General features: G+C 34.5%; 1 protein-coding gene and 1 pseudogene across 2 annotated transcripts in view; one reads left to right on the forward strand and one right to left on the reverse strand.

Annotated features, from left to right (window-relative positions):
- The window catches only part of CCNY (cyclin Y), a 319,192-nt gene that overhangs the window by 41,088 nt on the left and 265,310 nt on the right, over positions 1-12,794 (forward strand). The gene's annotated exons all lie outside the window — the stretch shown is intronic.
- LOC125170784 (transmembrane protein 126A-like) lies at positions 6,731-7,436 on the reverse strand (annotated as a pseudogene).

Here is a 12,794-nt window from a genome sequence, read left to right on the forward strand (position 1 = left end):
AATGTTTGTTTCCTTCTTTCTACTGGTGGTAGGTTTATTTTGCTCTTCTTTTTCTAGTTTCTTTTTTTTTTTAATTTTTTTTTAACGTTTATTTATTTTTGAGACAGAGAGAGACACCGCATGAACGGGGGAGGGTCAGAGAGAGAGGGAGACACAGAATCGGAAGCAGGCTTCAGGCTCTGAGCCATCAGCCCAGAGCCTGACGTGGGGCTCGAACTCGCGGACTGCGAGATCGTGACCTGAGCTGAAGTCGGACGCTCAACCGACTGAGCCACCCAGGCGCCCCATTCTTTTTCTAGTTTCTTGAAGTGGAAACTTAGACTATGGTTTGAGACCTTTTCTCTTTTCCAATATAAGCATTGAATGCTATAAATTTCCCTCTAATCACTGATTTAGGTGCATCCCACAAATTTTGCTAAGTTCTAGTTTCAATTTTAATTTCCTTTGGGACTTCCACTCTGACTTTGAGTGACTTAGAAGTGTGTTAATTTCCAAGCATCTGGAGATTTTCATCTTTTTCTTACTGAGTTCTAGCTTAATTTCATTAAGTTCAGAGAACACACCTTGTATGATTTTAATTCTTTCAAATTTATTAAAGTTTGTTTTATGGTTCAACTGCTCTACCTTGGTGAATATTATCTATGTACTGGAAAAGAATGTATGTTCTGCTGTTAACTGTTAGAATGTCCTATAACTACCAGTTAGATCCAGTTCGTTGATAGTGTTGTCAGTTCTTCTAGATCCTTGCTAATCTTCCACCTACTGGTCCCATTACAGAGAGAGGAGTGTTTACCTGTGGATTTGTCTATGTCTCCCTTCAGTCCTGTCAGCTCTTGCTTCATGCAGTATTGCAGTTCTGTTGTCATGTGTACACACATTTAGATTGTTATGTCTGCTTGGTTAATTGAACATTTTATTATCGTGCAATGTCCCTTTTTATCCCTGGTAAATTTTTTGTTAGAAAGTCTACTTTGATGTTAATATAACCGCTCCAGGTTTCCTTTGATTAATGTTTGAAGGGTATCTTTTTGGGGGTGGTATATCTTTTTTTATTCTTTTACTTTTAATTTACCTATATCATTAAGTTTGAAGTGAGTTTGAGTTTCTAATCAGCTCTAAAGGCTACTCTTAATATCATGTTCTGACTTTGTGGTTCTAAGTGAAACTTTCTTGTTGATTTTTATTTAAAAATTTTTAAAAATGTTTATTTATTTTTGAGAGATAGAGACAGAGCACAAGCAGGGGGAGGAGCAGAGAGAGAGAGGGAGACACAGAACCTGAAGCAGGCTCCAGCTGTGAGCTATCAGCATACAGTCCGAAGCGGGGCCCAAACCCATGAACCTCAAGATCATGACCTGAGTCGAAATTGGACACTTAACCAACTGAGCCACCGGGGCACCCCTAACTTTTCACTTTTTAATGAACTTTTGGTTTGTTTCCAGGTGTTAACTATTGCTAACAAAATTGATATGAACATTCTTGTGAAAGTCTTTGTGTGGATATGTGTTTTCACTTCTCTTAGGTAAATGCCTACAAGTAGGATTGCTGGGCTATATGGTAAACATGTTTAACTTTCTAAGAGAATATCAAACTGTTTTCCAAAATAAATGTTATCACTTACATGCCATTAGCGACATACAAGTATTGAACTTGCTGCACATAAGTTACTCATAGTTAGTACTGGCAGGCAGTCTTTTTAAATGTGGGTAGTAAATCTTATGGTTTGATTTCCATTTCCCTGATGACTGGACATTGAGCATCCTTTTATGTGCTTATGAGTCATTTCTAGCTCTTCTGTTGAGAAATACTTCTTCAAATCTTTTGCCCATTTTCTTATTTGGGTTGTCTTGAGTTACAGAAGTTTCATTATTCTATTTTCTATTCTAGTAATATTCTAGTAATGAATCACCTGTCAGATAGATGTATTTTCAATATTTTCTGTAGTCTGTGGTTTGTCTTTTTATTTCTTTAATGCTTTCTTTCAACGGGGAGAAGTTTTGAAGCACCTGGGTGGTTCAGTCGGTTGAACGTCTGGCTTCGGCTCAGGTCATGATCTCACAGTTCAACAGTTCGAGCCCCACGTCATGCTCTGTGCTGACAGCTCAGAGCCTGGAGCCTGCTTCGGATTCTGTGCCTCCCTCTCTCTCTGCCCCAAGCCACTCGCTTTCTGTCTCTGTCTCTCTCAAAAATAAACATTAAAAAAAATTTAATGGGGAGAAGTTTTAAATTCTGGTGAAGTCAATTTATAATTTTTTTTATGGTTTGTGCTTTTTGTGTCATAAGAATTCTTTGCTTATCCCAAGATTGCAAAGATTTTCTCCAAAGTTTTCTCCTTGAAGTTTTAGCTCTTACATTTAGGTATATAAGACATTCTGAGTTAAGTTTTGTGTGTGGAGTGAGAAAAAGGTCAAGCGTTTTGTTTTGCTTTCATAAGGATATCCAGTTGTGCCAGCACCATTTGTTGATAAGAGTATTCTTTTCCCATTCAATCACCTTGCAAACTTTGGGGAAAGTCAATTGATCAAATCAAATATCCACCAATGCATAAATATATTTCTGGATTCTTCCTCACTTTCTTGATTATTATAGCTTTATAGTAAGTCTTAAAATCAGGCTGTGTAAGAAGACCTCCACTTTGTCCTTCTTCTAAGCTATTTTGACTATCTTAGGTCTTTTGGATTTAAAATCAGCTTTTCAATTTCAAAAATCCTTCTGAAACTGTGATAGAGATTGCGTTGAATCTATAGATTGAGGTTCTGTTTTCCAATGCATGAACATAGATATCTCTTCACTACTTAGGTCTTTTAAATTTTTGTTCAGCCATATGGAAACAAATGTGACAATAAATTTCATATTAAAATAATAATAAATAAATAAATAAAATAAAAAAGAATGCATAAAGAAAGAAAAAAAATTTTTGGTGAGCAATGTCTGAGTTTTCATTGTATCTTGTATATACTGTTAAATTTATCCTTTCATTCTGGATATTATTATAAATGATGCTAATATTCATTTTCTAATTATTTGTTGATGGTACATAAAAATATAATAGGTTTTTGTATATTGGCCTTGTATCATATGACCTTATTTATATCACTTATTAGTCCTATAAGCCTTTTTGTACACTTCTTAGGATTTCCTTCAGACACAAATATGTCCCTGTGAACGAAGAAAGTTTTTCTTCTTTCTTTTCAACTTTTGAGACTTTCTTTTTCTGACTTTATTGCACAAGATAGGCCCTCCAGAAAAGTGGAGAAGTGGTGAAAGTAAATGTCCCACTTTATTCCCAGTCTTAGCGTGAAAGCATCTGGTAGCTTCACCATTAGGTATGTTTTATTTTAGGTTTTTTTCAGTTTTAGTTGTTGGTTTTGGGGGTTTTTTTGGTACATGCCATTTATCAGGTCTTTGCCTTTTAATTACTTTGCCTTTGAATTACTTTGAATTACTCCTCGATTAAGAAAGTGGCTTTGTTGGTATTTATACCTTAAAAGTGTGTTATATTTTGCTATGACTTTTAAATAGATTTTTTCTTTTTCATTTATTGAAATGAATATATCTTTATTGAGATATAATTCCAACACCATATAACTCATCCATTTTTTTTAAGTACCCTCCATTTCAGGGCTTGAACTCACGACCCTGAGATCAAGACCTAAGCTGAGGTCAGATGCTTCACCAACTGAGCCACCTAAGTGCCCCTAATTTGTCTATTTAAAGTGAATGATTAAATGGTTTTTAGTATTTTCTCAGAGTTGTGCAATCAACACCACAATTAATTTTAGATCATTTCAGTCACTGCACATTTACCCCCAACTCTTCCAGCCTTGGGTACACAATAATCTACTTTCTATCTGTATAGATTTGACAATTCTGAACATTTCATATAAATGGAATCATGTAATGTGTGGTCTTTTGAAGCTGGCTTCTTTCACTTAGACTAAAATTTTTTTTTCAAGTTTATTTATTTATTTTGAGAGAGAGAAAGTGCAAGTTGGGGAGGGGCAGAGAGAGAGGGAGAGAGAGAATCCCAAGCAGGCTCTGCACTGATGGTGTGGCTTGAACACATGAACTGTGAGATCATGACCTGAGACAAAGTCCGACACTTAATTGACTGAATCACCCAAGTACCCCTAGGCTAATGTTTTTAAAATTTATCCAAGGTATAGCATGTATTAGTACTTCATTTCTTTGTATTGCCAAGTAATATTCCATTATACAACCAGACCACATTTTACTTAACCATTCATCAGTTGTTGCTGTTGTTGCCACTTTTTTTTTTCCTCTTATGAATAATGCTGCTATAGCATTTGTGCACAACTTATCACACGAACATAGGTCTTCATTTCTCTTAGGTATATATTAGGAGTAAAATTGCTGGGCCATGTGGTAACTCTATGTTTGATCTTTGGAGGAACTACCAGACTGCTTACAGGCTGTACCACTGTATATTCCTAGTGGTAGTGTACGGGGGCTCCAATTTCTCCACATTTTTACCATCTTTGTTATTATCTTTAGGGTTATAGCTATCCTATTGGGTATGAGGTGGCATCTCATTGTGGTTTTGCTTTGCATTTCCCTAATAGCTGGTGTACATTTGTACGTCTTTGGAGAAATTCAATTTTTTGCCCTTCTTTACCTAGGTTGTCTTTTTATTACTGAGTTACAAGAGTTCTTTATATACTTTACAAATTTCCTCCCATTTTGTGAATTGTCTTTTCATTTTCTTGATGGTATCTTTTGAAGGACAAGAGTTTTAATTTATTTTTTAATTTTTTTGAAGCACAAGAGTCTTTAATTTTTATAATGCTTAATTTCTTTTTTCTTTTTTTTTTCTATGCTTTCAGTATCATATCTAAGAAACCATTGCCTAATTCAAGATTATAAAGACTTACTCCTATGTTTTCCTCTAAGAGTTTTATAATTATAGCTATTACACTTGTGTCTTTGATTCGTTTGGGGTTAGTTTTTGTACATGGTGTGAAGTAGGCTATCCAATTTATTCTTTTGTGTGTGAATATTCGTGGTCCCAGCATCATTTGTTTAAAAAGTATACACTTTCCTTCATTGAATTGTCTCAGCACTGTAGTCAAAAATCAATTCATTGTAAATGTGAAGGTGTATTTATTGACTTTCAGTGTGAGTCATTACATCAAAACCACACAGTCTTGACTACTTAGCTTTCTAATAAGTTTTGAAATAGGGAAGTAGGAGCTCTTCAAATTTGTTCTTGTTTTTTGAGATTTTTTTTGGCTATTTTGGGTCCCTTAAATTTCCATATGAATCAGCTTGAAATGTCTACAAAGAAATCAGCTGGAATGCTTGTAAATACACTGCATCTATAGACCAATTTGTGAGTATTGCTATCTTAACCATATTAAGTCTTCCAATCCATGTATGTAAGTTGTTTTCCCATTTATTTAAATCATCTTAATTTTTTCAACATTTTATAGTTTTTAAAAAAATTTTTAATGTTTTTATTTCTAAGAGAGAGAGAGAGAGAGAGAGAGAGAGAGAGAGAGAGAGAGCATGTGAGCGGGGAGGTGCAGAGAGAGAGGGGGACACTGAATCTGAAGCAGGGTCCAGGCTCTGAGCTGTCAGCACAGAGCCTGAGCTCAAACTCAGGAGTCATAAGATCATGATCTAAGCTGAAGTTGGGTGCTTAGCTGACTGAGCCACCCAGGGGCCCCTCAACATTTTATAGTTTTTGAAATATATTTTAAAGCATAAGTTTTGCATTTATTTTATTAAAATTCATTCCTCAGTATTTTATTTCTTTGGAGTTGTTTTCTTAGTTTCATTTTTAGATTGATTATTGGAAATGTATATACCTGCAGTTGATTTTTGTACATCAATCTTATATCCTGCCATCCTGCTGAACTCATTTACTAGTTTTAATCTTTTTTAGTAAGTTCTTTAGAATTTCTACATAAAAATCATTGCATCTGCTAACAGAAAGCATTTTACTTCTTCCTTCCCAATCTGGATGCCTTTTATTTCTTTATCTTGACTAACTGCCCTGGCTAGAATCTCCAGTATAATATTGAATAGAGGTAGCAAGAGGAGACATCTTTGTCTTATTGCTGATCTGAGGGGGAAAGCAGTCTTTTACCATTATGCTAGCTGTACATTTTTTAGACATGCCCTTTATTAGATTAAGGAAGTGCCCTTCTATTTTTTGTTGAGTTTTTTTTTTTAATCGTGAAAGTTTAAATTTTGTCAAATGCTTTTTCTGCATCTATTGAGATGATCATGTGGTTTTTGTCCTTTGTTTTGTTGATATGTATTACATTCATTGATTTTCAGATGTTAAACCAACTTTACATTTCTGGGATAAATTTCACTTGATAATGGTGCATAATTCTTTTTATATGTTTCTGGTTTCAGTTTGCTAGTATTTTGTTGTAGAATTTTTGTATCTGTTTTCACAGAAGCTATCGGTCAATTTTCTTTTCTAGTGATGTCTTCTGGTTTTGGTGTCAGTGGAATACTGGTATAATAGAATGATTTGAAAGTGTTTCATCCTCTTCTATTTTTTTGAAGAGTCTGTGAAGAGTTGGTATTAATTCTTATTTCAGTGTTTGGTAGAATTCACTAGTGAAGATAACTGGGCCTGAAAATTTTATTTTGGTAGTTTTCTAATTATACCTCTATCTTTTTACTTGTTATAGGTCTATTTGAGTTTTCTATTTCTTTTTTAATTCAATTTCAATAGTCAATTTTTCCGTGTCTCTTTTAGGCATTTGTCTCTTCTACTTATTTAATTCGTTAGCATACAGTTATTCATAGTATTCCTTATAATCTTTTTAAAATTCACACCTAGATGTTTAATCATACATTATAATTTTATTTTTGTGTGCACATTTGTTTAACAGTCACTGAATTTCCAGGCCAGTTTCAGGTAACTGAAGAGACTTTCTAATTAGTTTATATTGTCTAGATCCAAGGTATGCTACAAACACAGTCAGAGCAAATCGGAAGTAACATCTTTCTAAAGACAGGCTTAGAAATTCTAGTCCGATAAGTTAAGATGCTTTCTTTCTCTGGTAGCAGGGCTGGTTCATATCTAACTGCTCTGCAACCATTCATAGGTATCACCAAGAAAACAGGATATAAGACCTGTGTTATGGTACAGGTTTCACAAGTCAAATCATCTGTATTCAAAGGTAAATTTACAAAACCATTGTAAGATGCATGTGCTGTAATAAATGGGATCACTGCGATTGGTAAGCCAGCAGCTATATGAGCCTGTGTCACATTTAAGATGTGTTGATAAAGACTATTTGCTCTTAGACCACAGAAAGCAGCATTAAATCCAATATATGTTGATCCATGTTCAAAGAGATTCCTTTCTGCTTCTGGGAGTTCATTAATTTTTCTGGTTATGGTACTGAAAATTAAATTTCCTTGACAATATCATCTGGTTCACGATTATCCATCTTGAGCCTTATGCTCTCTGCACAGCAGTTGGTGCCTCCACCAGTCCTCCTCTGACAGGGGGCTGAGTGAATGGGGGCTCACTCCAACCTTTGCTCAACTAGCCTGAGTGCAGCCATCTTTGGCTGACAAGTGACTCTTCCTTATAATCTTTTAAAATTTCGGGGCGCCTGGGTGGCGCAGTCGGTTAAGCGTCCGACTTCAGCCAGGTCACGATCTCGCGGTCCGTGGGTTTGAGCCCCGCGTCGGGCTCTGGGCTGATGGCTCAGAGCCTGGAGCCTGTTTCTGATTCTGTGTCTCCCTCTCTCTCTGCCCCTCCCCCGTTCATGCTCTGTCTCTCTCTGTCCCAAAAATAAATAAAAAACGTTGAAAAAAAAATTTAAAATTTCTATAAGTTAGTAGTATTGTGCCCCCTTTCATTTTTTATTATTTCAATCTGAGTCTTTTTCTTTTTGTGTGGTCAGACTAGCTAAATATTTGTCAATTTTCTTTTCTTTTCAAAGAGCCAAATTGATCCTTTAAATTTTTCTGTGCTGTTTTTCAATTTTCCATTTTATTTATCTATGCTCTAATCTCTGTTATTTCTTTCCTTTTGTCTGCTTCAGGTTCATTTTGCTTTCTTTTCCATAGTGTTTCTAGGTGGAAGTTTAGGTTATCAATGTAAGATATTTCTTCTTTTTAAATTTGGTGTTTACATTTATAACTCTCTAAGTACTATTTTAGCTGCATTACATAATTTTTGGCAAATGTAGCTTCATTTTGATTCCTTTCAAAGTATTTTTATATCTTCCTTGTTATTTCTATTTTGATACATTAGTTATTTAGGAATATATTATTTAATTCCACATATTTGTGAGTCCCCAATTTCTTTCTGTTATTGATTTTCCTCTTTCACCCCATTATGGCTGTAGAATATACTTTATATAATTTAAATTTTTAAAAATTTACTGATACTTGTTTTATAGTCTAGCAATGATCTATCCTGGTGAATGTGCACTGGAGAATAATATGTATTTTGCTGTTGTTTGGGTGGCCAATAAAGGTCTTTTAAGTATAGTTGGTTTATAAATGTTGAAGTTTCTGTTTCCTTGTTTATCTTCTTTCTAGTTATTCTATTATCGACAGTGGAGTACTGAAGCCTCTATTACTGTTGAATTGTCTATTTCTCTCTTTAATTCTGTCAGTTTTTGCATTTTGGTGGCTCTGTTGGTAGGTGCATATATGTTTATATAATTGTATTATAAAAACATGATTTTTTGAAGTTTATTTATGTATTTATGTATGTATGTATTTATTTATTTAATATAATTTATTGTCAAGTTAGCTAACACACAGTGAATACAGTGTGCTCTTGGTTTTGGAGGTAGGTTCCCGTGATTCATTGCTTACATACAACACCCAGTGCTCATCCCAACAAATGCCCTCCTTCTCAAAACATGATTTTTTAGAAACATGTTTATAATTGTATTATAAACATATAGGTTTATAATTGTAGTATAAACAACAGCATATTATAAACATATGTTTATATAATTATATTATAAAAGCACGATTTTTTACAAACATGTTTATAATTGTATTATAAAAACATAATTTTTTTTAAACTTACGCTTATAATACAATTATAAACATAAATGTTTACCTGTATTATAGGCATATATTTTTATATAATTGTATTATAAACATATATATGCATTTACCAACAGAGCCACCAAAATGCAAAACTGACAGAATATATATATATATTTTTTCTTTTAGTCTTTTTTTTCAGCCTGACAGTCTTGGCTATTTGATTGATTGATTAGTACACTCACATTTAATTTATTATGGATATAGTTGAACTTACATATGCTATTTTACATTTTGTTTTCGATATGTCTCATCTTTTTTGTTCCTTTTTTCTTCCTATACTACTTTCTTTGTTTTACGTAAATATTTTCTAGTGGAACATTTTACTTCTTTTAACAATATTTTTCACTGTTTTCTTAATTATTTTTTTAGTGGTTTCTCTAGGGTTTACTAAATACATCTTAACATATTAGAACCTACTTTAGACTTACACTAGCTTAATTCCAGTGAGATATAGATATTACTGCTATATAGCCTCTATCATACTTTGAGTTCTTTGAATTTCTTCAGTGTGTAGATTTTTATTTTATTTATCTTTTTAACATTTATTCATTTTTGAGAGACAGAGAGAGACAGTGTGAGTGGGGGAGGGGCAGAAAGAGAGAGAGGGAGAAACAGAATCCAAAGAAGGCTCTAGGCTCTGAGCTGTCAGCACAAAGCCCTACACGGTGTTCAAACCCATGGACTGGGAGACCATGACCTGAGCTGAAGTCGGACGCTTAACTGACTGAGCCACCCAGGTTCCCCAAGTGTGTAGATTTTTAAAAATAAAATTTGGGATGTTTTCAAGTCATCATTTTGTCTAATTTTTTTTCTGCTCCTTTCCCCTCTCCTTCTGGTACTTCTGTTACATGTATGTTGGTGTACTTAATGGTATCCCACAAGAAAGGGAACTCTCTTTCCCTTTGGAAAGAGAATGCAAACTGGTGCAGCCACTGTGGAAAAATAGTGTGGGGGTTCTTCTGGAATGGTTATCTGAGGCACTCCAGGTACCTGTTCCCCAGTGAAACAACCATAACTGGTAAATAGTAATTGTCCTGAGGGAATATATCAAATGAAGAAACATTTATTCAAAAAAATTTATTAAATATCTGTAAGAACAGCCAGACTCTGTGGCACTTGAGCCATGGCCTTTTACCTCCCCAGGACAATTTGTAGAACAACAGAGCAATCATCTAGCAATTAGTGAAGCCCAATATTTATGTATAATACCAAATGAAGCAGACAGCTTAACAAAGAAGCTATGATGACAATGTCACATCAAATAAAGAATATGTATAAAGGTATAGAAATTATTTTTCAAAACAAATGGGAATTTTACAGTACAAAAGTACAATAAAATTCTCTCTAAAGCCAAGCTTTAGCTAGCCGCATCCCACAAACTTTGAAAAATATTTTCTCTTTTTCTCTTCTCATTTCTTTTGTGACTCATGGTTTAATTTCCAGATATTTTGTAATTTGCAGATACCTTTCAGTTATTGATTTCTAGTCAAGTTGCATTTTGTCAGAGAAGTCCTCCATGTGATTTCCATCCTGTTGAATTTATTGAGACTAGTTTTACGGCCCAGTATATGGTAAATGTTCCACTGGCACTGATTATACTGTAAAGTCTGCCATTGCTGGGAGAAGTGTTCTATAAAAGTCAATTAGATTCAGTTATTTGACAGAATTATTCAAGTTGTCTATATTCCTACTTACTTTTCTGTCTACTATTTCTTTTAATTGTGGAGAGAGGTGCTGAAATATCCAACTCTAATTGTGGATTTGTCTTTTTCTTTCCATTTTGTCAGTTTTTCCTTCATGTAATTTGAAGCAATTGGGTGTATTCCCATTTAGGAATGTCATTTCTTCTTAGTGACTTGACATTTTATTATAAAACATCTTTCTTTATCTCTGGGAGTATTCCTTGTTCTAAAGTCTACTTTGTCTAATATGAAGATAGTCATTCCACTTTTCTTATGTTTCATGTTTACATGGTATATCTTTTTCCATCCTTTTACTTATATTTTTCCTCTGTCTGTACATTCACAGTGAATTTCTTGTGGACAGAATGTAGTTAGACTTTATTATCCAGTTGGACAATCTCTGACTTTTTACTTATTTATTTTTTTAATGTTTACTTATTTTTGAGAGAGAGAGAGAGAGAGAGAGAGAGAGAGAGAGAGAGACAGAGTGTGAGTAGGGGAGGGGCACAGACAGAGGGAGACACAGAATCTGAAGCAGGCTCCAGGCTCTGAGCTGTCAGCACAGAGCCCGACACCGGGCTCGAACCCGCGAGTGGTTAGATCAAGACCTGAGCTGAAGTCAGATGCTTAACTGACTGAGCCACTCAGGGGCCCCTCTGACGTTTAATGGGAAAATTTAGTCCATCTTCATTAAGTGTAATTATTGATATGGTTAGGTTTAAATCTACTGTTTTGCTATTTGTTTTCTACTTGCCCTATATACTTTCTTTTTTCTTCTTTTCCTATCTGTTGGATTAATTGAATATTTTTTAGTATTCCATTTTACGTCCTCCATTAACTAATTTATTATATTATTTCATTTTACTTTTTAATGGTTGTATAAGGTTTATGGCATGCATCTTAAATTATTAGTGTACCTTTAAATAGTGGTGTGCCACTTCTGCAATAATGTAAGAATTTTCATCAATGTGTAGTTGACCCTTGAAGAACACTGGGGTATGGGCACTGATCCAACCCCTCTCATAGTGCAGTCAAAAATCCACATAAAACTTTTGAGTCCCAAAACTTTACTACTAATTAATAGCCTACTGTTGACAGGAAGACTAACACATATTTTGTATGTTATAGTATTATATACTGTATTCACACAATAAAGTAAGCTAGAGAAAAGAAAATATTATTAAGAAAAACATAAGAAAAATGCATTTACAGTACTGTATTGTATTTATCAAAAATAAGTCCATGTGTAAGTGTACCTGTGTAGTTCAAACCCATGTTGTTAAAGGGTCAACTGTACTTCCACGGTCCTTCTCTTTGGTCAGAATTTGAACAGCTTGCAGATCTCTGTGAGCTCTGGGGGTTGTTCATCTTAGAGCTCCTTCACTAATGTTCTCTGCCTGGCCTCATAGAGTCTTACTCTGTGTATTAACCAAAGATGCAAGGGGGATCCTCTTCAGATTTCTAGCTCTTGCTCTGCCTAGCTTACTCGTTTCTGGTACTCTGTCCTGAAGATTCCAGCTGCCTCAGCCTCCCTAACTCTGATCACTGTTTCCTCAATTCAACAAAGTTGCCATGTTCTCCTAGAATTACCCTTCCCTGCATCACAATCCAAAAAGTAGCTCCTGAAAGAAAACTGGGACCATCACAAGCCTCACTTTATTTGTATCGCTTCTCTCAGGGGTTATAGTTCTGCTTCCTCTGTTATTCACTGTCTGAAAACAATTGTTTTATGTATCTTCTCTGGTGTCCTGTTGTTTGTTACAGTAGAACAAATCCAGTACCAGTTACTGCTTCAGGTCAGAAGCATTTGTTTACTCTTTGGTTATATTTGTATTTCTTATAGCTTTATTTTTGCATTTGCCTATATGATCTATTTTTTATTTATTGTTACCATATATAACATGGAAATACATGTTCATTCCTTTCTACTACTTAGTAATTGCTTTCTCAGAGGGTAAAATATGCTTGCAGATATACTGCTTGAAGAACTTTTAGGCTAAATAGGAGGTTTTCTCAGACAAGTGATACAAGGCCTATTATTTATTC

This window comes from Prionailurus viverrinus, chromosome B4 (assembly GCF_022837055.1).
Source record: "Prionailurus viverrinus isolate Anna chromosome B4, UM_Priviv_1.0, whole genome shotgun sequence".
NCBI classification, from domain to species: Eukaryota; Metazoa; Chordata; class Mammalia; order Carnivora; family Felidae; genus Prionailurus; species Prionailurus viverrinus.